Source organism: Peromyscus eremicus, chromosome 16_21 (assembly GCF_949786415.1).
Source record: "Peromyscus eremicus chromosome 16_21, PerEre_H2_v1, whole genome shotgun sequence".
In the NCBI taxonomy this organism is placed as follows: Eukaryota; Metazoa; Chordata; class Mammalia; order Rodentia; family Cricetidae; genus Peromyscus; species Peromyscus eremicus.
In genome coordinates, this window is record NC_081432.1 from 7,091,734 (window position 1) to 7,105,484 (window position 13,751).

General features: G+C 42.6%; 1 protein-coding gene and 1 long non-coding RNA gene across 2 annotated transcripts in view; both read left to right on the forward strand.

The window, feature by feature from the left end:
* Window positions 1–28: 28 nt before the first annotated feature.
* Window positions 29–2,294, forward strand: LOC131926599 (uncharacterized). Its single transcript, XR_009383520.1, has 2 exons — window positions 29–275; window positions 2,034–2,294. It is a non-coding gene; the product is annotated as an uncharacterized LOC131926599 (long non-coding RNA).
* An 8,121-nt stretch (window positions 2,295–10,415) lies between these two features.
* The window catches only part of Dnah8 (dynein axonemal heavy chain 8), a 239,804-nt gene continuing 236,468 nt past the window's right edge, over window positions 10,416–13,751 (forward strand). The window contains 1 exon segment of the mRNA XM_059282134.1: window positions 10,416–10,540. The gene's annotated coding sequence lies outside the window, so the exon portion shown is untranslated.

Here is a 13,751-nt window from a genome sequence, read left to right on the forward strand (position 1 = left end):
AACAGCCATAAAGTTCTAGAAAACTAAGGAGCAGAACAGACTACCTCTGTTGTTTAAGGAGGAGGTCAGTCAGTCATTGGTAAGTTCCCAGATCCCCTAAGACTTGGGAACCTGAACTTTGTTTCACCTTACAGTTAAAATGGAATCTGAAGTTAAAATGGCAGTACTTAGGACAAGGTGCTTTTGCCTGCTCCCTTCAGCCTAAGTGGAGGAAGAGAAGGAGAAGAGTAGGAGATCTCCAGAGAATTTAAGAGTTGACTGTGCTTCAATTTAAGGTACGCATTAGGCAAATGAATAGTTATTGTATTATTCATTATTTCTCTCTATATAGTATAAATGTTTTATAATACCTTTTAAAAAAAGCCTAAAAATGTAAGTACTACATATTCAAGCAGAAGGACATAGAGGGATTATAGGGGAGGAGCAATTTAGAAATTGTCGTCCTTATTTAAGAAACTATAAATTCCAACAACTTCCACAGAGCTCTCCAACCCCCTTGTTTTTGAGACAAGGTATCATGTATATGAGGCTGGTCTGGAACTTGTTATAGCTGAGGAAGACTTTGGACACCTGATCCCCCTCCTCTTTATTAAATCAAATCAGAAGGTGCCCAGGCAAAGACACATCTTCACAATGTAGAAAAAAATATTATCCCACAATACTTAACCGCATCTGTCAAGACTCTATTGCCAAATAATGTCACATTCTTCAGGGGACACAATTCAACTCATTCTCAGGGACGTGTATCTGTTACTTTACTTTTCTTCCCGCCCCCCCAGACCAGGTTTCTCTGTGTAGCCCTGGCTGTCCTGGCTCTCACTTTGTAGACTAGGCTAGCCTCGAACTCACAGAGATCTGCCTGCCTTCTGCCTCTGCCTCCTGAGTGCTGGGACTAAAGATGTGTGCCATTCGAATCTTAGATGGTCTTTTAAAAAAACCAGAGCCAGATACCAGGGTGAAAGCTGAAAGATCAGAGAAGCAGAACAGTCAGCCACTAGTCCTTACCTCTATGAAATTCTCAGCCAAAAGAGAATGAGTTCCTGTTTCCTCACGCCTTATATGCCTTTCTCTGTCCTGCCATATTACTTCCTGGGATTAAAGGCATGTGTGCTTCCCAAACAAAAGCATGAGATCTCAAGTGCTGGGATTAAAGGTGTGTGCCACCACTGCCTGACTTTTATGTCTAATCTAGTGGCTGGTTCTATCCTCTGATCCTCAAGCAAGTTTATAAGGGTACACAATATATCACCCTATTTCCCCCCTTTTTTTTGTCTAAAATAATAAAAGAAGGTTATAACCAATATAAGAAAAACTGTATACAATAAGTATATACAATATATACAGTCAAGAATTATATTAACAATGTCCAGCCCATTAACATTTGACAGATTCAGAGAAAATACTCTATTATTTATCCTATTTTGGTGAGTCTAAAATGATGTACCTAATTCGCTTTCTATCCTAACTTGTATTATCAACTGAAAACTATCTTTTGATGTCTTTCAAATATATAAATTAAAACCTCTGTAGTGAGTTTATTTTCTGAAGTTGTTAACAAGAAAAGCTATAATTATCTAGTCTTCAACTCCCTAAGAGACTCGAGAAGGAAATATTACCTAAGTAAACAGGAAGTGCAAACAAGTGACTTCTAAAAAATATGAGAAATGACAGAAACAGCTGGCTGCCCAGACAGTCACCCAAGATTTCTCCGCAACATTGGGCCAACTATCTTTGGCTTACAGGCCTAGTGTATCTGACAGACTCATCTGTGATGGAGCCTTCCTACCTTGTCTTGGCAAGGTTTGGCAGTTCTTTCTTTTGTGTCCTGCTTGTCCATTTTGGAGAGCACACTGTCAGCAGTCGAGGCAAGGGCATTTCCTTGCCCAGTGGCTAACTTGCCACAAAGAAAGTAAACTCCATTTTGTGGTGGTATTCCTGCAGAGCCGCACCTGGCCTGCCTCCAGAGAGTAGCACCTAGCCCTAATCCATCTTTTGTTTAGCAGACACCTTTTGTTTCTCTTGTTGCCCTCTAGGTGAATCCTGTCTCAGAGTCTCCCAAGGGTACAAGGGCCTATGCAAAACTTGATTCAGGAAACCTGGAAAACTATGGTCCCTGAACAATCGAGGAATTTGCACTTGGCATTGCATTGTTGAAGCCCCTTTCAGGCTGTTTTGAGTACATGGAAATTAACTGGCTAAACTGTAATGGAGAGAAATAAAATAAAAAGGAATAGTGCTTCAGTCCCTTGAGGATGGACCCCCCTGCAGCCATGAAAGGCTAGATACATTCTTAAGATGCCTCTGAGTCTTTATTCCGTGGACCCTTGTGAACCCACACACCTGTGACATGACCAATCAGTTACACCATTTGGAGTTTTTTTTGATGCTCATCATCTTCTCTGAAGTAGATTGGTGCTGCCAGGAGCAGACATGTCTCATTGTAATTTAAAAAAAAAAATCTATGTTATTAAAACATCTTAAATGCCATATTCTGTAGATCTTTGAAGTGTTTGAAGATGACCTTTTTATTTAAAATATATCTCTGTTTGACCTTAAAAACATACCTAACCTGACTACATGTTCAATTGTAATAGGTGACTAAATACTAACTTGCATTTCTTTATATCCTAATTAGTTGGTAATAATTTTCAAAGACTAGCAATTTACATTACATTGTTAAATAAGCTGTATAGGCACAATACCTTGAACAAGATTAGAAATATATGTACAGTATTTTCTAACAAAATTAATCTCAAATTTGTATAACTATACAAAATTTGTATACATCATACAAAAATCCAATCCAATGTAAAATATTTAAAACTAGTTGTTGCTCTCTAAAAGTAGATTCAATAATCTACCTTTTTATCTTACATATCAAAATCTTTCTTTTTTCTTTTCAGAGTAGATTCAATAATCTACCTCTCATCTATATCCTCTTTTTTATTTTTATTTTTATTTTTTTCAAACAAGAACCTTGAATCTAATCTCCGTGTTTAGTTTTTTTTTCTATGACTATTATCAATTACCAACTTGTAACCAACCATCCTAAACAATGACAATTATCCATAATCCATTGAATGACAAAAAAAAAAAATCACCCATCCCACCTCTTGGAAATGTCACTTTCTTAAAATTAACTTCCTGCTGTCTGAGGGCAAAGGTATCTTTAGGGGATCCTGAAAAGAAAATTATTGGGCTAATTGTCAAGTTGTGGGAGAGGTAGCTATATCATTTGTTGTCCAGTCTCTGCATAATGGGAAAATACAGGGCTTGTCCCAAGTCCTGGATAGAGTAGTCTGAGAGGCTGGATCATCTCAGCTAGCAACTTCCAGATTGTCCTGAGCAGTTTGTAGTCCACACTGATCATTGTGTGGTGTTTGTCAGTGTGGTGGTGTTATCATAGTCCATGTGGAGTTGTCCTTGTGGGATTGCATCATCTTTTCAAAGACTTCAAAGGTCACTATTAGGCAAAAAATCTTTTTTGTGGGACATTTTTTTTCTGGATGATTTGTCCTTGTTCTTCAGAGGTCTCATTTATCAAATTCCTTAGCCTTCATTTTCCTGAAAGACAAAAACAAAACCCTTCCCCAACCCTAACTTTGCGGAGTTTCCAAATCTAATCTTTATCAATTTTGGTTTATGGTTTCTCCTCAATTTTTTTGTTCTCTCTTCTATGGTTGTTCTGTCATCCAAAGCAGTATGATTTTTACAATAGGCATTAGGTTCTTTAATTGCTCTGGGAAGGATTTTTTTCCATGGTGACAGGAAAGGACTAAACCAAATATGCTGTGGGGGTCTGTGAGAGGCTCCTCAGGGAGTTTCCTGATGGCAAAGGCAAAGGATTACCTTGTCTGTCCCTTGTTGATCTATGCTCATTAGTCAGTGTCTGCCTTTACCATACCTTCTGCATAATCTAGAAGGGAGGGGTGTTCTGTTGCCATTGTTCCTGAAAAAACATTTTTTCTAGGAATATCCTGTTTATAGTCCCTTTTTAGGTGACCTTGTTTACCACAATTGAAACATCTGACATTACTATTTTTCTTCAAATCTCTCCTATCTAAGCATCATCATGGTCATGAAATTCAATATTCATTGTATCTTGGATCCATCCATTCCTCCTCCAAGGGTGCTGATCTTGCCTTTAATGGCCTAATTATCCTTTTGCATTGTTCGTTAGCTTCAATTCTGTCCCAAGCATTCAAGGCTGCCATTTGGCATAAGGCCAGAGTATGGTCATCATATAGAGATTGCCTTTCTATATTAGCATAATCTTCCTCTCCAAGAAGTTAATTTTGGGAGATTTCCATATCTCTAGCCCTACTTTGTTGTTCAGTGGTCTTAGCCTCATTTTTCCACCAGATTCTCCATCGTAATTGGGGACCAACTTCTAAGACAGCTGTAACCAAATCTCTCCAGTCTTGAGGGATAATTCTATTACAAGTTGACCATGAGTTTAACATCTGCTTCACAAACGGGGATGCATACCATATGACACTATAGCTGCTTTAAATCTCCTAAGTCTAACATTTGTACAGGAGTCTAGTTAGCTCTTACACGGCCTTGAGCATTTGGCATTTCCTGTAGGTTACTAGATAGATTAAGGTTGGCTGTTTGAAAGCCTTAGGCCATTTCTCTGTAACCATATAATGCAATGCTGAGATTGATTCACCTTTAAATTCCTCTGTCTGGATATGAATTTCTCTATCATCTGTTTTAACAAGGTTTTCTGAAATTTTTATCTTAGCATTCATATTAATTAACCTTTTTAATGATAAAACAAAAATTATCAAACAAATATTTATAATTGACATTATATAAATCCCATCTACATTAATTATCTTCTCATTTAATTGTTCCATTTTGAGACCACTTAATGTATAGTCAGAGACCAAATTTCTTCCATTGTAAAAATGTTTCCCATTTTTAATGTGGGAAAAAAAATTATCTTTTAACTAATTTATCCCTTTAAGAAATCCCAATTGGGGGCTGCAGAGATGGCTCAGAGGTTAAGAGCACTGACTGCTCGTCCAGAGGTCCTCAGTTCAATTCCCTGCACCCACATGGTGGCTCACAACCATCTGTAATGAGATCTGGCACCCTCTTCTGTATACATAATAAATAAATAATTCTAAAAAAAAAAAAAAAAAAGAAAGAAATCCCAATTGGCCAGGTGGTGATGGTATACACCTTTAATCCCAGCACTTGAAAGGCAAAGGCAGGCAGATCTCTGTGAGTTCGGGCCAGCCTGGTCTACAGAGTGAGATCCAGGACAGGCACCAAAAACTACACAGAGAAACCCTGTCTTGGGGGTGGGGGAGTGGGGGGTGGGAGTGGGGTCAGAAATCTCAATTGTCTCACCAAATCTGCTGACAAAGGACAATTCAGATGTAAGGGTAACTGCTTCTGCATAGAGCAGTAGAAGCCCAAATGGGTTTCAAGTGTGCTAATATTGTGTCCGCCAATATACTGTGCACCCTAATAAACTTATCTGGGGTCAGAGAACAGAACAGCCACTAGACAGACATAGAGGCCAGAAAAATGGTGGCACATACACCTTTAATCCTATCACTTGGGAGGTAGAGATCCATGTGGATCTCTGTGAGTTCAAGGCCACACTGGAAACTGCCAGGCATGGTGACACACACCTTTAATCTCAGAAAGTGATGGCAGGAAGCAGAAAGGTATATAAGGCATGAGGGCCAGGAACTAAGTTCTGTTAAGCTTTTAGGCTTTTAGCAGCAGTTCAGCTGAGATCCATTCGGATGAGGCCACAGAGGCTTCCAGTTTGAGGAAACAAGATTAGCTGAGGAATTGGCGAGATGAGGTTGGATGTGGCTTGTACTGTTTCTCTGATCTTTCAGCATTCACCCCAATACCTGGCTCCGGGTTTGTTTTTGTTAATAAGACCTTTTAAGATTTGTGCTACATTCAAGGTAGACACCTCATGTGGTAGCAGCCCGAAGATGGGGATCTAAGGAGAGCTCACAACCCACCAGGAGAGAAGAAGCCAAAGAGCCAGCTGTCTGTACAAGAAACCGTGAGAAAGCGGCTAACTCTCACGGTTTGGGGAGTCCAAAAACTAGTGGAGTTTGCTGCAAAAAGGCTGCAACAAAAACTTAGACATTGGGTTAGGGATTTCAGCCCATGTGGGGTGGAGACTCTGGCTGCGTGCGGCTCGCGCCTGAACCTGAACCTGCAAGGCCACAGGCAAGTGGCTTTTTCATGAATTTGTGCCCCACAAGTTGGATGCCAGATGTTGTTCGAATCTTAGATGGCCTTTTAATAAAAAACCCAGAGCCAGATATCAGGGTAAAAGCTGAAAGATCAGAGAAGCAGAACAGCCAGCCACTAGCCACTACATGCCACTACCACCTGGCAAAAATAAATCTTTAAAAAATAATTACATATATTTTACTAAAATGTTTGGTTACTTAAGTTATTATCCCACAGTAAGACTATGTGATTACGCTAGGACAATGACAGCAGAACAGATACTGATAACTTGTGCAGTTTTGTTGCCTTTACCCTGTGACATCTAAGCATTTTGCGTAATTTGTTTGGACTTTTTATTTTTGTCAGCAACGTAACATTTTGCCTTCTTGATGAGGCTTGAAGTCAAGCTCATCCTGAAGTTCTAGAGTTTTGAAAACTCGAAGAAAGTTAGAACATTTTGTTTTTAAATGAGGACACGCAGGAGTAGAGTGATTTCACAATTGGGGTTAGTCAACTAATTAATTATAGCCGAGTAGGAAAATTCCAGTACTGAATTTCAGGTTTTCTGATCACCAGTTCAATACCTTTGTTCACTACATTAGTATACTCTACTAAACTATTAATAACAGTAATACTCTACTACTGCTAATAACAGCGAACATTGGTTAGGCCATTTCCAGGTACTACTGTGCTAAATGTTTTCTGTATATACCCCTTTGCACTGTCTAGGACATTTTATTCTCAAGGTCCAGGGCATTTAATGTCTTATACATATACATGTGTCATGGTGGTGGAAGCTTGAGGCAGCTGGTCACATTGTGTGTGAAGTCAGGATGGAGAGAGAGAGAGAGAGAGAGAGACGAGAGAGAGAGAGAGAGAGAGACAGAGAAATGCTAATGCTCAGCTCACTAGCCCCTTTGTATTCAGACAGGGACCTCAGCCCACATGAATGGTGTCTCCCACATGTAGAGTGGGTCTTCCTGCCTCAGTGTGTGTAGGGGGGAGGGGAGAGGTATACTATCACATGCTACATGGTGTTTACTTTCTTATGCCTCAGGAGAGCTCTGTTTTACTCATAGTTTTCCTGTGTCTTGGCCATCCCAAGAGTGCTCTCTTTTGGCAGTGTTCCATGAACCTAGTTTTCTGCCAAACCTAATGAAGCTATTGTATGAATCCTGGTGCCCACAAACACAATATAGCAACATGTATCTTTCAAACAAAAGCTCTGCCTCTATTTAGTATTATTTCTTTTTAAAAAGCTTATTTTTATGAAATGTGTCTGTCTATATGTGGGTATGAGCAGGTGCCAGTGGAGGCCAGAAGAAGGCATTGGATCCTCTAGAGCTGGAGTTTGTAAGTGACTGAGAAACTCCTAATCTGAGGATAGGATCTGAACTCCATCCTCTGCCCTCTCACTCTTCACAGCTGAGCTACCTATCCAGCTCCTAGTATTATTTCTTTCCTATCTATTTTCAAAGGAATAGCTACTAGTTAAGGTATATGAATATATTTAAAATTCTATAGGATATTCTATTCAGTAATTTGTTTCTTAACTAGGTCAGAATATATAGATGTAGGCATGACATGGAAAGATGGCAAGGAGCCAAACCTCAGAGGCCTAATCCGTGCCAAAAGAGGATAAGAAAACTCCACCAACAGGAGAGAGGTGCTTATGACTTAGAGCTCCGTAAATGACAGAATGGACACATGGATTCACCAGCATCTCTGCTACCCATGTCCTCTGTGGACACTATGGACCAGAAGCAGGTGGCAGTTGTGGGCGGCTTAGGAATCTAGATGACCTGCTCGGCATCTTGTATAAAGAACAGTAAACAAATGGATCTCTGTCTCCTGGGAAGTGTTCACCGCTTTCATCAGGTGGTGCTTGCTGGGACCTTATTTTTGTTGCTGACGTAGCTAAGGGAGCAGCCCTGGCTCCCAAAGTCAGGTCTTGCAGATGGATGTACTCTGTGTCTTACAGAGAGACAGCCTCGCCCTAAGCTTCACACTCTATCTTGCCACCTGGCAGCTTTTCCCGCCCGTTCACTCTGGCTTACTTACATCGCTGTCTGTTACAAGGGTTCTCTTGGCTCTTGTTATCTCAGAGGAAAGAATTCAGTCAAGAGACAGCATGGTGGCGGTTTATTGAGCAAAGCGAGCATCCCAAACAGATTGAAATGAATTGTCCCAAAGGAGAATGGCAGAACAGTGAGTCCTCTGTTGTGGATTGAAGAAGTTTTTCACCAATATTTACGAGGTAGATGGTGACGGCATATTCACAGGTTAGGTGACTTTTTCCTTCCCAAATCATAGTGGACTGTATCTCTCCAAGATGATTCTTCCCAGGATGCTCTAGAAAAACCTACAAAGGGGAGGGGAAAGAACCATGACGTAAATGATATTCTGATGAAGATGTCTTAGATTCTTGTCTAGTTACCAAGCAAATTATCTGACACAACCAACTTAAGGCAGGAACGGTTTATTTTGGCTCACAACCAATCCTGGGGTTCACTTCAGTCACGTGACAGTGGAAGCCGCTTGAGGCATCTGGTCCCATTGCGTCAGACTGGGAAGCAGAAAGAGATGAGTGCTCATGCTCAGCTCAGGTCTTGTGGTACTTACTCCAGGACCTCAGCCCGTGGAATGGTGTCGGCTACGTGTGGAGTGAGTCTCCCACCTCAATTAACCCACTTGTCTAGACAGTCCCTCACAGACCTGCCCGGAAGCATGTCTGTTAAGTGATTGTAAATCCCATCAAGTTGACTCCATTTTGGGTTAGGCCTCCATCTTAGTACTTAATGACTGTTTGCTCTAAACTCAAATTCCTGGAAGATGAGTTCTCAGAAAACAACCCTGACCTAGGGACCCTCACCTGGAAATGTACAGTCATAAGCATCTGCTTTGTTAAGATAAGGATATGAATGACTAACTGCCGGTTTTTTGTTTTGTTTTGTTTTGTTTTTGGCTTCTATAACTTGCTTATGAAGACACCCAAAGATTCTTTTGGGTTGCCTTGACCACTTACCTTGGCAGAACAGACCAGTTTTTTGCTTGCTTGTGCAGACATTGAAGGTCCTCTTGCAGTTTTCACCTTTAAAAACCCTTCCCCTAAGGGCTAGAGAGATGGCTCAGCAGTGAAGAGCATTGGCAGCTCTTCCAGAGGGCCTGAGTTCAATTCCCAGCAACCACATGATGACTCACAGCCATCTATAATGAGATCTGGCGTGGAGGCAGAATGGTGTATACATAATAAATAAATCAATCTCTTAAAAAAAAACAACAAACCTTCCCCTCAGCCCAGTGGAGGCACATGCCTTTGATCCCAGCCTGAGTTCGAGGCCAGCATGCTCTACAGAATGAGTTTCAGGATGGGCCAAGGCTACACAGAGAAACCCAGTCTTGAAAAACAAAACAAACAAAAAACCCTTCCCCGTACCCTACCTACACGACACACCTGAGACTGGACTTTGAGGACATTGTCCTGCTAGCAACAAACAATAAATCCTTTAATTAAAATTGGATTGAGTCTGTGGTCTTTATCCCAGGTGTCTCAAGCTCCATCCTACTACTACTGCCACTTTTTTTTTTTTTTTTTTTTGGTTTTTCGAGACAGGGTTTCTCTGTGTAGCTTTGCGCCTGTCCTGGAACTCACTTGGTAGCCCAGGCTGGCCTCGAACTCACAGAGATCCGCCTGGCTCTGCCTCCCGAGTGCTGGGATTAAAGGCACGCCACCACCGCCCAGCTTACTACTGCCACTATTACATCCCTTTTCTTCAGTCTTCCCAGGCTATGGCACATCACTCCCAGCAAACTAACACGGCTAAGTCATTACGACCCTCAAATGTAACACTAAGCAATTTTAGGAAATGTAAAACTCATAGGAAGCATTGTTAGCAATGTACACAGTTCTATGCTGCTCCCCTCAAAGGTTTTCTCAGAATGCGCTCAAGTTATGGGCACATGGATATTGAATTCTCACCGTGTTTTAGATAAGTGTAAAGGACCGAGCTCCCCGCGCCCCCATTACTGTCTGCAGGTACATGCCCTTCTGTGCTCAGAGCCCCCAAGTCAAGTTTTACTCCTCAGACTGCATGGGTGAGTTATCTGATATGCATGCCCTTTCCTTGCAGCACCCCAACAGCGAGGCACCCCGCGGGGAGCCGCATCTTGCGTGAGCCAGCGCGAGGGGGCCCGGGTAGTCTCAACGGCTGAGCCTGGGTGGCAGCGGAGGCTGAGGGCAGCTCTACCAGAGTAGCCGCGTTGGGGTCCCGCTTTGGAGGTCTAAGGTTCGAGACAGCCAAGCCACCCGTTTGCAGGAAGGCGAGTGAGTGGTAGACGCCAAGCTTGGGGCGGGTGTAGCAGCTGCCACCTAGGAGGGGTAGGGCTCCAGCCCAACTCCCAGTGGAATCGCTGCTACCTGTCAATCCCTGTCATCGATGATGGGCGTCTGACTCCACATCCTGGCCTGTTCCTTTTTAAGAATGGAAGTTAGGGGTCAGGAGTGAAACACCCGGCCGTAATCGCTTAGTATGCATGGTTGGGCGGAGAAGACGGAGCAAAGAAGCAAGGAGGGAAGGAGAAAGAAGAGAAGCAAGAAAAGACGGACCAAAGGGAGGGAGAGAGGGAGGGAGGGAGAGAGGGAGAGAGGGAGGGAGGGAGGAACAAAAACCAGAGGCTGGCATGATGGCTCAGTAGTTAAAGAGTCCCTCAAGCCGGGAGGTGATGGCGCATACCTTTAATCCCAGCACTCGGGAGGCAGAGGCAGGCAGATCTCTGTGAGTTCGAAGCCAACCTGGTCTACAGCGCAAGACATCCAGGACAGGCACCAAAACTACACAGAGAAAGCCTGTTTCGTGGGGGGGGGGGGGGGGGGAGAGTACTTGCTGCTTTTGCTTAGGACCTGCATTCTGTTCCCAGCATATGGAGATGGTTCAGGACACTCTTCTGGCTTCTACAGGCATTCACACTTAAAAAGCAAAACAACAACAACAACGAAGAAGATCTTCCCTTCCAGGCTTGTTTTCTATTCCTGAACTTAATCACCATTCTCCCGCAGCCCTAATTTCTCACCACAGAATTCACCAAGGTTGCTGAGCTAACTTTGGCTTTTCTGGCTTCCCTGCATGTTGGGCGCCATAGGATTCACCTTCTGTATAAAACACACCCCTCTTTCATCCTCCACCCCACCCCCAGCCCTACATCTCATCTTCATTGGAAAATATTTTCACCCAGAAGTTTCTCTGCTTGCCAGCCTCTCTCAGCCTGCCTCCCTCCCTCCCTCCCACCCTCCGTCCCTCCCTTCCTTTCTCTCATTCTTTTTGTTGTTGTTAATTTATTTTATGAGTGTGGATGTTTTGTCTTACATGTTTGTCTGTGCCTGGGTGCCATGCATACCTGGTACCCACAGAGGCCAGAAGAGGGCATCAGTTCCCTGATGGTTACAGATGGTTGTTGCCCATCATGTGGGTGCTGGGAATTGATCCAGGTCCTCTGGAGTGTGCTCAACTGCTGAGCCATCTCTCCAGCTCCTCTGCCGACCAGTCGACTGGGTATCTGGGTGGAGACACAGAGGAAGTAGAAGGAAATGACATGCAGTTGGAAGTTGTGTTTGAAACAGCATAGGAAGAAAAAGGTTTTGGGGATGTCAGCTGAGAAGGGAGGTAAGCTTGGTGCTTTCTCTGCCTCTCTGAGCTAGCAGGCTTTTACCCCAGCACCTGGCTTCTGAGTCTTTATTGGTAAAATTGAATGACTGAGATTTAGTTAAAAACAACATGCCTGGGTCAGTTAACCCTTCTTAAAGTATGCATCTTAGAACCGATAAAATGTTGTACCCACATGTGAATACTTTTTTTTTAATACAGTCAGTATTATACAGTTAAAAATACAGATTTTTATACAGTTGGTATCATTGTCCAATGTGCTATCTCTTGACTTTCATGTGTGTTTATTTAATATTTATTTGTTTGCTTGGGACGGGATTTCCCTGTGTGGCCCAGGCTTCCATTCACAACCCTCCTTTCCAATTACCAGGATTACAGGTGTACAGCAGGTTCTTGTTCCTTTTAAAAATGTAACCATATATCTTTTGCTTTTAAGATTTACTATACTGATAGCTTGTGTGTGTGTGTGTGTGTGTGTGTGTGTGTGTGTGTGTGTGTTGCTCCAGGTGCTTGTGGGGTTCAGAAGGCTTTGGATACCCTGGAACTAGAGTTATAAGTGGCTGTGAGCCACCCTGTGGTAGTGAGAGCTAAGCTTCAGTTCTCTAAGCATAGTATCCAACACCCCCAGAAAAGAATTTGAAGTAGGAAAGTAGAATGATTGGTCTAAGTTTAGAAAGATCCCTACATGGCCTGGAGAGATGGTTCAGTGGTTAGGGGCACTGACTCCTCTTGAAGAGGACTGGGATTTGATTCCCAGCACTCACGTGGCTGCTCACAGCCACCTGTAACTCCAGTCCTGCGGCTCTGAAGCTCTCTTCTGATGTCTGCGGGCACCAGGGACTCACATGGTGAGCCAGCATATAAGCAGGGCACAACACTCATACACATAAAAATAACAAAATAAAGCTGGGTAGTGGTGACTCACGCCTTTAATCCCAGCACTTGGGAGGCAGAGAACGGTGGATCTCTGAGTTTGAGGTCAGCCTGGTCTACAAAATGAGTTCCAGGACAGCCAAGGCTACACAGAGAAACCCTGTCTTGAAAAAGCCAGGAAAAAAAATCTAGAATAAAATTAATTAATTAGTTAATTAAAAAAGAGAGAGATCACTACTGTCTACTTAAGTAATTAGAAAGACCTGTAACAGCTCTGAATGTTCATTACTACTAAAACAGGCAGTTGAAACTAGTGTATTTGCAAGTCTCTTCTCACCCAATTCTGAAAGCACACAGATCTCAATTCAATTATCTAAAATCACCAGGGAATAAACTATGTAGGGTAATAATGTTTTCTGAGAATTTATTGTGTGCTTCCACTTAAAAAAATAGTATCCATTTTGAGATGGAAAACTCATTGAGATTTATTGCATACTGATTTCTTAACGTATGATGATTTAATTTTAGCTTTTCTTTGATAGTGTAAATAATAGAGGCTAATTAAAAGAAACCAGATAATTTGAGAATAATAGTCCTTTCCTCCCTCCTTTTCCTCCTCCTCTCTCTTCCTCTTTCTCTCTGACAAAATCTTGCTATATAGCCCTGGGACACACTGTGTGGAGCAAGCTGGCCTCAAATTTGCAGCAACCCTTTAGCCTGTGAGCACTGGGATTATGAGTGTGATCACGTCACTGGGCTGGAGAATAACAGTTTTCCTCTTGTCCCCTATGCTTCTTTTGTGGAATTGGTGATTGATCCAAGGGCCTCATGCATGCTAGGCAAATGGCCTACCACCACGAAACAACCATAGCCTGAGAGTTTTGTTTGATTTTTTGAACAGGGTCTCTCTATAGCCCTGGTGGTCCTGGAACTCACTCTGTAGCCCAGGCTGGCCTTGAACTCACAGAGATCTGCCTGCCTCTGCCTCCCGAGTGCTGGGAT